General features: G+C 44.9%; 1 protein-coding gene across 2 annotated transcripts in view; it reads right to left on the reverse strand.

The window, feature by feature from the left end:
• The window catches only part of CORO1A (coronin 1A), a 193,414-nt gene that overhangs the window by 57,813 nt on the left and 123,393 nt on the right, over positions 1–12,208 (reverse strand). For both annotated transcript variants that reach the window (XM_069734952.1, XM_069734951.1), the window contains one exon: positions 11,937–12,052. The gene's annotated coding sequence lies outside the window, so the exon portion shown is untranslated. The remainder of the gene's footprint in view (positions 1–11,936; positions 12,053–12,208) is intronic.

The following is a 12,208-nucleotide window of genomic DNA, read 5'->3' on the forward strand; positions in this document are numbered from 1 at the left end:
AGGCGCCCATGGGTCACCACGGCTGAAAGCTCCTGTGCCTGCCGTGAAGATAGGAGACCATGATTTCGATCATATACTCCCAATTCTTTAATATTGCAATATATAGAATAAGTGATAGGAGGAACGCAATATCAAGTCCCCCTAATGGTACTTAAAATAAAAAAATATACATTTCTAAAAATATGGAAAAAAAAATTTGAATCCTGCTAATTTTCCTTTATTAAAAACTAGGAAATTGAAAATAAATAAATATATTTAGCATTACCACGTCCGTAAAAGTCAAGTCTATCAAAATGTTAAATTAATTCACCCAAATGTTAAAAGCAATAAAGAGAGAAAAAAAAAAACATGAAATGCCAGAATTGAACTTTTCCAGTCACGGCAATTCTACCTAAAACTGCAATAAAAACACGATCAGAATGGGATATCTACGACAAAATAGTATCAATAGAACAGCTAAAAACAAATCCTAACACCGCTTCATAGACATAAAAATGAAAATGTTACAGGTCTCGGAAAATGGCGATACGTTTTTTTTTTTTTTACCTTCATGGCTCTTTGTTTTAAAAGTTTTTAAATGTGTTTTTTTGTGCACTTTATGTCTGCAATAAAGCCTTTTCACTTGGTATTACATGGTGTGGGCACTGTTATTTGCGCTGCTTTTTCCTCCCCTTCATTGTTTGTCCTCGGGCTCATGTGGTTGCACCACCATTTCATTATCATTGTTTACATGAGCGGTGCCCGCCTATTTTCTTGGTGCCCGCCTATTTTCTTCTTTCAACAGGGTAAAAAGAAGAATGTCAAAAGCACTCAGGTGCTAAAGAAGAGGATGGACTGCGGAGAGCGGACAGTAAGTACTGCCCGCCTCGGGCACTATTCTTCATTGCGTGGGCCCTTTCTGACACACCGGTCTAAGGCCACAATGGTAAGTCAGGTAAAAGCTAATCGGGTGGCCCCAGAATTCCATTGTGCTGCTCCTAAAATCATATAGGGATGCGTAATCTGTGTATGCCTAAATGTGGAAAAAATTTCATACAGCTTCCAAAGGTAGGCCTCTATGATTATGTGTTGGTATGCATCGACTAGGTGACATTTTTGATAGTATAACCGATTATCTGATGCTCTAAATGTTGAATCAGTCTACATGAAGCAGCTTATAGTTCTGATTAATCATTCCATGGTATATAATTTTCTCACAGCCTCTCAAGGAGGATTCTGTAAGATGGTAGTGTGGCGCCCCTGAGGGTCAAGTTGCCACAGAGGTACTGCACCTCAGCCAGAGGTGTGGTGCCCCAACTCTCTGGCACGGAGGGGACACTGCACAGAACCCTAAAACTTGCACCCATCACTAGACCTCTCCAGGCCAGGGAGGGGTTAGGTAGAAGGTGTGGGTGGAGAAAGTGAAGAAGAGGAGGGGAGAGTGAGTAAGTCAGGAGTCTGCGGGAAGGAAGAGAAAAGCGCAGACGAGAGAGAGGGTTGGAGCTGTGAGAGAGAAGGGAGAGAAGATCACAGGAGAAACTAAGTGGTCCAAGGGGCACCGGAAGTGTGGAAACCCCCCGTGGGGCCCGCATCCATGCTGACCATTGCCAGGTGGAAGGGACCAAGTCGCAGTAGGGGAACCGGCCCCTGATCTAGTGGAGGAACTTCAAGTCCCAGCTAGGAACCCGGAGGCTGATCTGTTTGCTAGGGCAACGGCCACAAGTACATCTATTTCGCAGAAAAGGGAGTCAGAGGGTGAAGGGGACAGTGAAGATGTCACCCGACAGGACCCACGACTACCGGCTTGGGACACTAAGTGTGAAGCGAAGGGCAGGAGAGGCGAGAGCCAGCGCAGCGAGGCAGCCAGTAAAGGCACATACTAAGGGGGATCTGGACAAGTGTCCCATGTTACTGGAGACTTGGCTGGACCACTAACCCGGAGGACACCGCACCCGGCTGGATACCGTACTCGTACTGTGAGTAAAACGTGAAGACTGCACCTTGCTGTTTCCTTTCTATATTGCGCCATTTACCCTGCACTGCATCCACCATCACCATCTTTACCATCATAGGTGCCCTGGGACTGAGCTGTACCTGTGGAGAGCTGTGCCAACTGTGCTGCATCACCATCAGCCCCAGCGGTCTCCTTACGCAGCGCCTGCTATCCCTAGCCGAGCACCACCGGTGGTGTCACGAACAATTCCCCTATCCCCTACAAACATTCCATCATCATCACTTTTATTCCGTGCCCAGGGCCACGGACCGGGTCACCGCTGCCGTGACCACCCCTTTAAGAACCGTCCAACCCCGTTTCGAGTACCCCACGGCCCTAGCGGGTGTCGCAGTAGGACCTGCCTGTTGCCACTACATAGATCCTTCAGGACTAATGAGAGTTACCCATGATATAGAACAAGGTGAAATGATAAAGGAAGGGGGGCGAAAAGCGAATTCCCGAATGGCTCTCATGGTTAAATCCCTTTAACCTGTTCAATAGGTGGATGGATATCGGGTGTAATTCATTTCCTAATTCAAGCCGTTTTACTGCTACTGATCATTGCAGGAATGATACGAGTTATTTGTTATGCTTTCCAAGAAAATTCTCAGTTCTAATTGCAAATGTTTTCCAGGTAAAGGTAAAGCTAAAGTCAATACTGACTCTGAGATAAGGCAAACTGAGTGAATGACTGCCTCGATAACCGCGCTCCAACGTGAATACATCTTCTGCAACAAGCAAACTTCCGTAGATGTGGCTGATTGTATTGTGGAAAACCAATGGCCTGATAAAAGACAAAGAACCCACAGAGAACTTACAAAGACTCACTGACAATATGGACTCTATGAATTACACTAACAAAAACTATATTCTATTTTCTAAGACATATTTTACTGTATTAATGAAAATGTCTATTATATTATGTCATAAAAATATATCTATGTCATCCCCTCATAATAATCCCCTGATAGAAATAGGGTTAGAAGGAACAGAAGGTCTGACTCACTGATATACCATGATACACATAGGATAAGCAGGGTTATCCTGCAGACCTGAGTAAGGCCGGCCTCACACTAGCAAGTTTTACGGACGTATGAGAGGCGCAGAAAATACGGATTGCACACGGTACAATGCTTCTCCATGGCCCAGCTCCTATCTGCCGTATATTACGCATCCGTATTATACGGTCTTGTACAGCCGTAGAAAATCGCAGCATGCTGCGTTTGTTAGCGTATTGCGCAAAAAATCCGCCAATGCAAGTCTATGGGGGCCAGAAAAATACGGATTACACACGGACCAGCAGTGTGACTTGCGAGTAATACGCAGCGGTGTTCTATAGAAAAGCGCGGTGTACAGTAAAATCACACTGACAGGTTAGAATAGATAGAATAAATATCTCCACATAGTATAGGGGTATATATATATAGAGAGAGAGAGAGAGAAAAAGCCAACCAGCACTCCTAATGTGAACACGTGCAAGCTGCATCATATAGATAAAAAAGAACACAGCAGCACATGTACATGAATCTAGGCCATGTGAAAACACAGACAAATATTCAATATGAATTATACTTCTTAAAAATATTTTTCACAAAAATTTTTTTCATAAAACTTACAGTTATAGATGAAATGAAGATTCTTAGCGCATAAATTGGCCAATTCATGTGTGTCCATCAACCACGGCAAGGTGATCTCCCTCTGATGGGTCCTACTCTACCATACATGCCACTTTTGGGCCACCAGCCTACAGCTCTAGACAAAACATGTCACTTTGGGCTAAACCTACAATTTATGGGCAGGTAGAGTTGATTACCGCCACCTGCAAGGTCAATGGGAGGAGTGCAAGATCAGTCTGGATGCAGCCACATCCATGTATTAAATAGAGAAAAATAGCCAACCATCACTCCTAATGTGAATACGTGCAAGCTGCATTATATAGATAAAAAAGAACACCGCAGCACATGTACAGATATTTGTGAGAAAATATTCAGAAAAATTCCCACGCTCGAGTTCATCTGAGGTTATGCCAGCAGGGGGCACAGCACCGCAAGTCTAGGTAGCTACGTTCCCCTGCTTTCCATTCATTCCCCAGTTTTTACAGGCAGGGGCACAGCTGCATTAGCAGAGCTCCTGCTTCTAAAATTATTTAACCCCTTCAGATGGATTTACAGCGTGGGACAAGACTGAACGACGGAAGGTATGGGATATTGTTGGTTTTTTATTTTAACTTTGTTTCAGGTGACAAGGGTCTTCAATTGGATTGAGAGTATAATAAACTATTCCAACACCCTGTGTCTTTATTTAATTAAAATACTTTTTTCCTAATGTGTGTGTGTTTTATTAACCATTTACTACTATTGGATTAATAATGGATAGGTGTCTTATTGACGCCTGTCCATTATTAACCTGGCTTAATGTCACCTTACAATAGCAAGGTGACATTAACCTTTCATTACCCCATATCCCACCGCTACACGGGAATGGGAAGAGAGTGGCCAAGTGCCAGAATAGGCGCATCTTCCAGATGTGCCTTTTCTGGGGTGGCTGGGGGCAGGTGTTTTTAGCCAGGGGGGGGGGGGGTCCTATAACCATGGTCCCTCTCCAGGCTATTAATATCTGCCCTCAGTCACTGGCTTTCCCACTCTGGCGGAGAAAATTGTGCGGGAGCCCACGCCAATTTTTTTCCGTGATTTAACCCTTTATTTTAATAGCTAGAGCCCCCAAATTTTACACACATACACTTGTAACATTACTAATGAGGAATGTGTAAAAAATAAGGAATATGAAATGGTTTACTGTATGTAACCATGTCTCATATCCTATCGGGTTTGAGAAGGAGAAAGCAAAAGCCGTCAATTGAATTACCGGCTTTTCTATATATATATATATATATATGTGTCTCACTTATATATACTTTAACAAATATTTGAGCCCAAGGATCCATTGTATGTCGGTTTTGCAAGCCTGCGAAAACATCTCGCTGTACGGATGCCATACGGATTACATACGGAGGATGACATGCACAAAATACGCTGACACACCCTGCCTACGGAGGAGCTACGGACCACTATTTTGGGAACATTTCTGCGTATCACGGCCGTAAAATATGGACCGTATTTTCATACGCTGAGTGTGACGCCGGCCTAACAGGAAGGGACTATCTAGGGCAAGGTAGACCAGATGATAAAAAGAGGGGCGTTGTGAAAGAAATGGTTAATTTCTGTTCTGAATAAAATACAAGAAAATTAGTGCTATGCAAGAATGGCCCATGTTCTCAGTTATCTGTCTATGTGCCCATATTTTTATGGCCTGAGGTTTTTCTTACAACTCCTAGAAATTAGTCAAGGACATATTGTTGTTTCCAAATTCTGTGAACTCAGCCTAAATTCTTTTCAGAACTTCAACTTTTGAACCGTGTGACACTGACATATGGACGTTCCCCCACATGTTCTCATGTAGTTTCTCATATCCCAGGATGTGTTTGACAACCCATTGTATAACTCATATTTCTGCCTGATTACTGAGTAATGCTTCATTTCCCTTTGATATTGTCACATAAAAGACCACCCTCTCAATTCATTAAACAGAGACTATTTGGAAAGACAACGAGCAGTCTGCCTCTGATTATTGCTTCATAGCTTGGGTACCCCAGACAGAAAAACCTGGAGAAACGGAAGACCCTCCTAACACTAGTGAAAGGAGCCTCTCAGGATTGTAAGCGAGTGTGGTGCCACGTCGGTGACTGCGTGCGCCATATCCTCTGTGTAAAGCTGTGTCAAGCAGACCTTACCTTGTCTCCAGGGGACGTCCCGTTGGTACAAGTGAAGACAACGTACCACGTGATCCCTCAGACGTAATAGTGACGTCAGGCGGGGTGGCGAGGTACAGGTTTTTCACATGTGGTGACAGCGGTGGGATTCTGTGTGATCTCTCTGGTGCTATCCTTCACAGGGGGCTACTCAGGCTTGTATTGACCATACTGTATTGGTGGCTATTGAGGACCTTATATTGGGGGCTGTGAACACCATACTGTATACGGAGCTGTAGTGGACATACTGGGGTCTGTGATGAAAATATTGTAAAGGGGGCTATGCTGACCAAACTGCATAAGGGGCTGTAGGGGACCATATATTGGGGGTTGTGGTGCACAAACTGTATAGGGCTCCCTGGAGTACATTATACTGTATAGGGGGCTATGGTGGACATCAAATTGTATGTTGGCAGGCTGTGGTGGACATCATACTCTGTGCGGAGCTGTGGGGTACATTGTATTATATATAAGGGGCTGTGGCGGCCCCTGTATAGATGACTGAGGGGGTCACAATACTATATGGGGTACTGTAGGGACATCATTCTATATGGCGGCTGTAGCACTGACTGTGCTATGTAATGGAAGCTGTGGCTGATATCATACTGCATGGGGGGCTGTGATGGACACCATAGTGTATATTGGGGGCTGTGGTGACCATCATACAGTGTGGAGGTACAGTGTGAGGAGGGGGTAAAGTTTGGAGAGGACAGTGTGGTGGGCAGTATGAGGGTATAGTGTGAAGAGGGGTCACAGAATGGATATAGAGAAAGGGCAGCATGGAACGGTGGCACAGTATGCAGAGAGGTGAGCATGGCGGAAGACAGTGTTGAGATATAGAGAATGTAAGGGAAAACAGTGAAGATGTGACAGCCATGGTATAGTCTATGGTTCATAAGGGCAGACGGCGTGTCGGTCACAACTGATAATGGCAGACTATGTGGTTATTGCTCAACGTAAATGATGTGGGGGGTGCGCCATTGGCTTCCTCTGCCTAGTGCACCAAAATGCCTTTTCCAGGCCCGATATGTGGACATCATACAGTGTGTGGTGTGACTGTGGAGGAACTATGGGGACATCATACAGTGTGTGGTGTGACTGTGGGGGAACTATGGGGACATCATACAGTGTGTGGTGTGACTGTGGGGGAACTATGGGGACATCATACAGTGTGTGGTGTGACTGGGGGAACTATGGGGACGTCATACAGTGTGTGGTGTGACTGGGGGAACTATGGGGACATCATACAGTGTGTGGTGTGACTGGGGGAGAACTATGGGGACATCATACAGTGTGTGGTGTGACGGTGGGGGAACTATGGGGACATCATACACCACACACTGTAACTGTGGGGGAACTATGGGGACATCATACAGTGTGTGGTGTGACTGTGGAGGAACTATGGGGACATCATACAGTGTGTGGTGTGACTGTGGGGGAACTATGGGGACATCATACAGTGTGTGGTGTGACTGTGGGGGAACTATGGGGACATCATACAGTGTGTGGTGTGACTGGGGGAACTATGGGGACGTCATACAGTGTGTGGTGTGACTGGGGGAACTATGGGGACATCATACAGTGTGTGGTGTGACTGGGGGAGAAATATGGGGACATCATACAGTGTGTGGTGTGACGGTGGGGGAACTATGGGGACATCATACACCACACACTGTAACTGTGGGGGAACTATGGGGACATCATACAGTGTGTGGTGTGACGGTGGGGGAACTATGGGGACATCATACACCACACACTGTAACTGTGGGGGAACTATGGGGACATCATACAGTGTGTGGTGTGACTGTGGAGGAACTATGGGGACATCATACAGTGTGTGGTGTGACTGTGGGGGAACTATGGGGACATCATACAGTGTGTGGTGTGACTGTGGGGGAACTATGGGGACATCATACAGTGTGTGGTGTGACTGGGGGAACTATGGGGACGTCATACAGTGTGTGGTGTGACTGGGGGAACTATGGGGACATCATACAGTGTGTGGTGTGACTGGGGGAGAAATATGGGGACATCATACAGTGTGTGGTGTGACGGTGGGGGAACTATGGGGACATCATACACCACACACTGTAACTGTGGGGGAACTATGGGGACATCATACAGTGTGTGGTGTGACTGTGGGGGAACTATAGGGACATCATACAGTGTGTGGTGTGACTGGGGGGGGGAACTATGGGGACATCATACACCACACACTGTAACTGTGGGGGGACTATGGGGACATCATACAGTGTGTGGTGTGACTGGGGGAACTATGGGGACATCATACAGTGTGTGGTGTGACTGTGGGGGAACTATGGGGACATCATACAGTGTGTGGTGTGACTGTGGGGGAACTATGGGGACATCATACAGTGTGAGGTGTGACTGTAGGGGAACTATGGGGACATCATACAGTGTGTGTTGTGACTGTAGGGGAACTATGGGGACATCATACAGTGTGTGGTATAACTGTGGGGGAACTATGGGGACATCATACAGTGTGTGGTGTAACTGTGGGGGAACTATGGGGACATCATACAGTGTGTGGTGTGACTGTAGGGGAACTATGGGGACATAATAGTATGGGGGCAGAGAGTGGATTATACAGAGTTCGGAGCACTATGAAATCATACTGTGTGTGTGAGGCAGATGCGGACATACCTCCGATGCAGCTAAACAAGGGCAAGGAAGTGGAGGGGTGCCCTTGCAGGGTGGCTAATAATGAGGGCATGCTGGCCTGTTTCTCAGGGACAGATGCTCCATGGAGCCCATGGCCAGATTGCCCTCATCATGTGTGGCATGCTGGGCAGGGAGTGATCCTGCAGCTCCGCTGCCTACAGGAGACACTGGAAGCTGAGATGCAGGAATCCGTCCTCTGCTTCCTGTCTGGTGCTTTTTCATTGGCACACGTGAGCACGACTTTATGATGTCAGCATGCAGCGCACACCTGTGTCACAGAGAAAGTTGCCAACAACGATGCTGCGGGGGAACGGGCGGAGAGGTGAGTGTGTTTTTTTTACCAATACATTGAGTGGTGGGGAGAACAATGATAGGGTTGGGGGAGAGGATATGGATGGAGATTGGGAAAACAATAATGGGGTGATGTGAAGAAAATGATGGAGGTGGGGAAAGGACAATGATGGGGGTGGGGGAGAGGACATTGAGTTGGTTGGGGGAGAGGACAATGATGGGGGTGGGGGAAAGGACAATGAGTTGGTTGGGGGAGAGGACAATAATGGGGGTGGGGGAGGGGCAATGATGGGGCTGGGAGATAATGACAAGGGATGTAAGGGAGAGGACAATGATGGGGGTGGGGAGAGGACAATGATGGGGTGGGAGAGATGACAACAAGGGATGTAAAGGAGAGGACAATGATGGGGTGTGGGATTTGGATGGGAGTAAGGGAGACTTATAATGGACCTATGAACACGGGGAAGGGGAGGAGGTAATTAGATATGGATATAACATTAATTGGGTGGTGGAGGAGGGTGCTATCCCTTGATAGTGTCATAATGAATTTTGAGATGGGGTGGATGATATCAGGGACTACAAATTTATTGGAGAGAGGAGAGGGTAGGTTCCATAGGACCCTTTATAATGAATTGAAAGGTGGAAGAAGACGCTGTCAGGGACTTGTAATGATTTTGGAGGCGGCGGAGGATGCTCAGTACCTGATGGCATCTTCTCCCACCCCCAAATTCATTATGATGCTATCCTTTTATATTATTTCAAAACACTCTTTTTCGGTAATTCCTTTGTATCTCCGTTCATACTGCACCCACACACACAAATGAAACACCATTTAAAAGGTAAACTTGCCCCCTTCAGCAAGAAAATAGCCAAACAAACCACACATCCACGATGTGATCACAAAATACACTTTAAACATTAATTTTCATAAAACTGCAGTAAGGAAAATTGACCTGCAGGTGGCACCACACTACCCCAAAGCACAATACCACAAAGCTGAAACAAATCCGAACATTTGCCTTGGGGGCTTTCCAGCTTGCTGACCTCCTTGCTCAGCCGATTTCAGGCAGATACATATAAAATATTTGCTACATATGTGGAAGTAGAATAAAAGTAAAAGTTCACCTGTTTAAGACTTCAGCTTCAAAACTGAAGATATAAATGAACGCAGCCTAAAAGGGACCGGACAGGTTCTGAACCATCAGATTTTCCGTATTATTGGGCAGTCATTGAAAAGTCTATCTTCCTTCTAAGGATGCAGCTTATTGGTGACCTGGAGTCACCTTTGGTTCCAAGTAAAAAAAACTGCAGTGTTGACATAACTCAGACTGTACATTGTTTCCTGATGGGAGAGATTGGTGGAAACAACCTTGCAAAAATTGAAAAAAAATATCCAACCTTAGGGGGAAAAAAAGGTAAAACAATCTGCAGATATTACTTTTTTTTTTTAAAGGGATATTCCCAATTATTATACAATGGTGTAAATGCGCTCAGTTATGGGGTCAGTTCTCCTCCATCATGTTTACTGCCAAAGTGGCACTGCTGTACAGGGAGTGTTGCACTTACCTACACTGCAGATAGATGGCAGCGCTGTTGTGGAGGGGAAAAAATGCTGCTGCCCCTGTCTTTTGCAAGGTCCTGACAATCAGACCCCTTCTGATCAGTAAGTAAAATACCATTATGTTTAATGTTGGGGGAGTGAGCCGTATGTCATCCGTGTGCAATGCGAGGATACGATTTTCTCGCATGTAAGCATCCGTGTGACAGCCACATGGCGAGATTTTCTCACCGGCTTGCAAAATGGGCATATAATGGATCCTTGGGCTCAAATATTCATGAGAACATATATATATATATATATGTATATATATATATGATCAAGCTGGTCAAATGTAAATGTATTTAATGAGATGATGAACACAGAGAGGTATATGCGTCACTGACATTATATATACAGTATATATATATATATATATAGTCAGTGACGCATATACCTCTCTGTGTTCATCATCTCATTAAATACATTTACATTTGACCAGCTTGATATTCCTGAAATTGCCGGCGCCCCCGACAACCAATGTGCGAAATTATGGGCCAACTAGTCAAGGACTTATAATGAATGATGGGGACACAGGACAGGACTAAGGCTGTGTGCACACGTCCAGCATTTGCAGGAGAAAGTTCTGCTGCATATCCCAATGTGTTTGCAGGAAGAAAGCTGGGTAAAATACATTTTCTTGCCATGTTTTTGCCGTGCTTTTGTTGTGTATTTCCCCCCACTCTTTAGTACGGGTATAATACGCTGCAAGAATTGACAGATTTTAATCTGCTGCAAATCTGAAAGGAAAAAAATAATCAGCGTGTGCACGAGAGATCAGGGATCTCAGTCACGTTTCCTGTACTGTAAAACCTTCTATATATTCCGTGTGCACAAAGCCGAACAGGTAACTGGGGAGAGTCACAGACTGAATAGTCAGAGATTATAATTAATGGGGCACAGTGCTGATTATCAGTTTATATTTTTAATACTGGAAGCATATCTGTATCCAGGAGGAGACACAGGTATATACAATATATGTGACCTTATTTTTAGGCCTACGACGATCATCCTAACAAGATGAGTCGTGGCTGGGAGAGGTCGACATGAAGGTCTGACCAGATGGAGAAGAAACAGGAGGAAGCGGCTCTAATCAGATGAGACGTCAGCGGTGCCTGGATGAAGATATTATTCTGTATCTGCTCTGTGTTATCTGTAATATCCCTCATTCTACATTCTCACATTTGTGTGAAATGTCCTTGTGCTGCCAGATTTTTTTTGCAGACGGCACATGGACTCCCAGAGATTAATAGATCCGTGAGAGTCAGAGAATGTTCTGTTCTGATCCGATTTTGAGGATCAGAATAGGACATGATAATTGCGCCTGTAAAAGTGGTCAGCACACCGACACTGCACACAGATACGGGAATGTAGCCTTACTATATATAGCGCAGTCCCTTAGAATATAGTGTACTCACTTATTATGTATGGCACAGTCCCTTAGTATATTGTGTACTCACTTATTATGTATAGCGCAGTTCCTTAGAATATACTGTAGTCATTTATTATGTATAGCACAGTCCCATAGTATATCGTGTACTCACTTTTTATGTATAGCACAGTCTCTTAGCATATTGTGTACTCACTTATCATGTATAGCGCAGTCCCTTAGTGTATCAGCATCTGACCAGACGACCAGTCCATCAGTTCCTCCTTTAAATAAGCTTTCCCATGCTTCATCAGCCGTTATTGCATTATACATCTAACAAGACAATAATAAAGTAATAATTATGTAATAAAGAACACTGCTCTATATAATTCGATAGGTAAGGTACAGTACTGAACATGACGAGAGGGCACTGTGTAATAAGGGAAATAATATACATGATAAAGGAGACTACGTATATATACATGTATG

This window comes from Ranitomeya imitator, chromosome 7, assembly GCF_032444005.1.
Source record: "Ranitomeya imitator isolate aRanImi1 chromosome 7, aRanImi1.pri, whole genome shotgun sequence".
Taxonomy (NCBI): domain Eukaryota; kingdom Metazoa; phylum Chordata; class Amphibia; order Anura; family Dendrobatidae; genus Ranitomeya; species Ranitomeya imitator.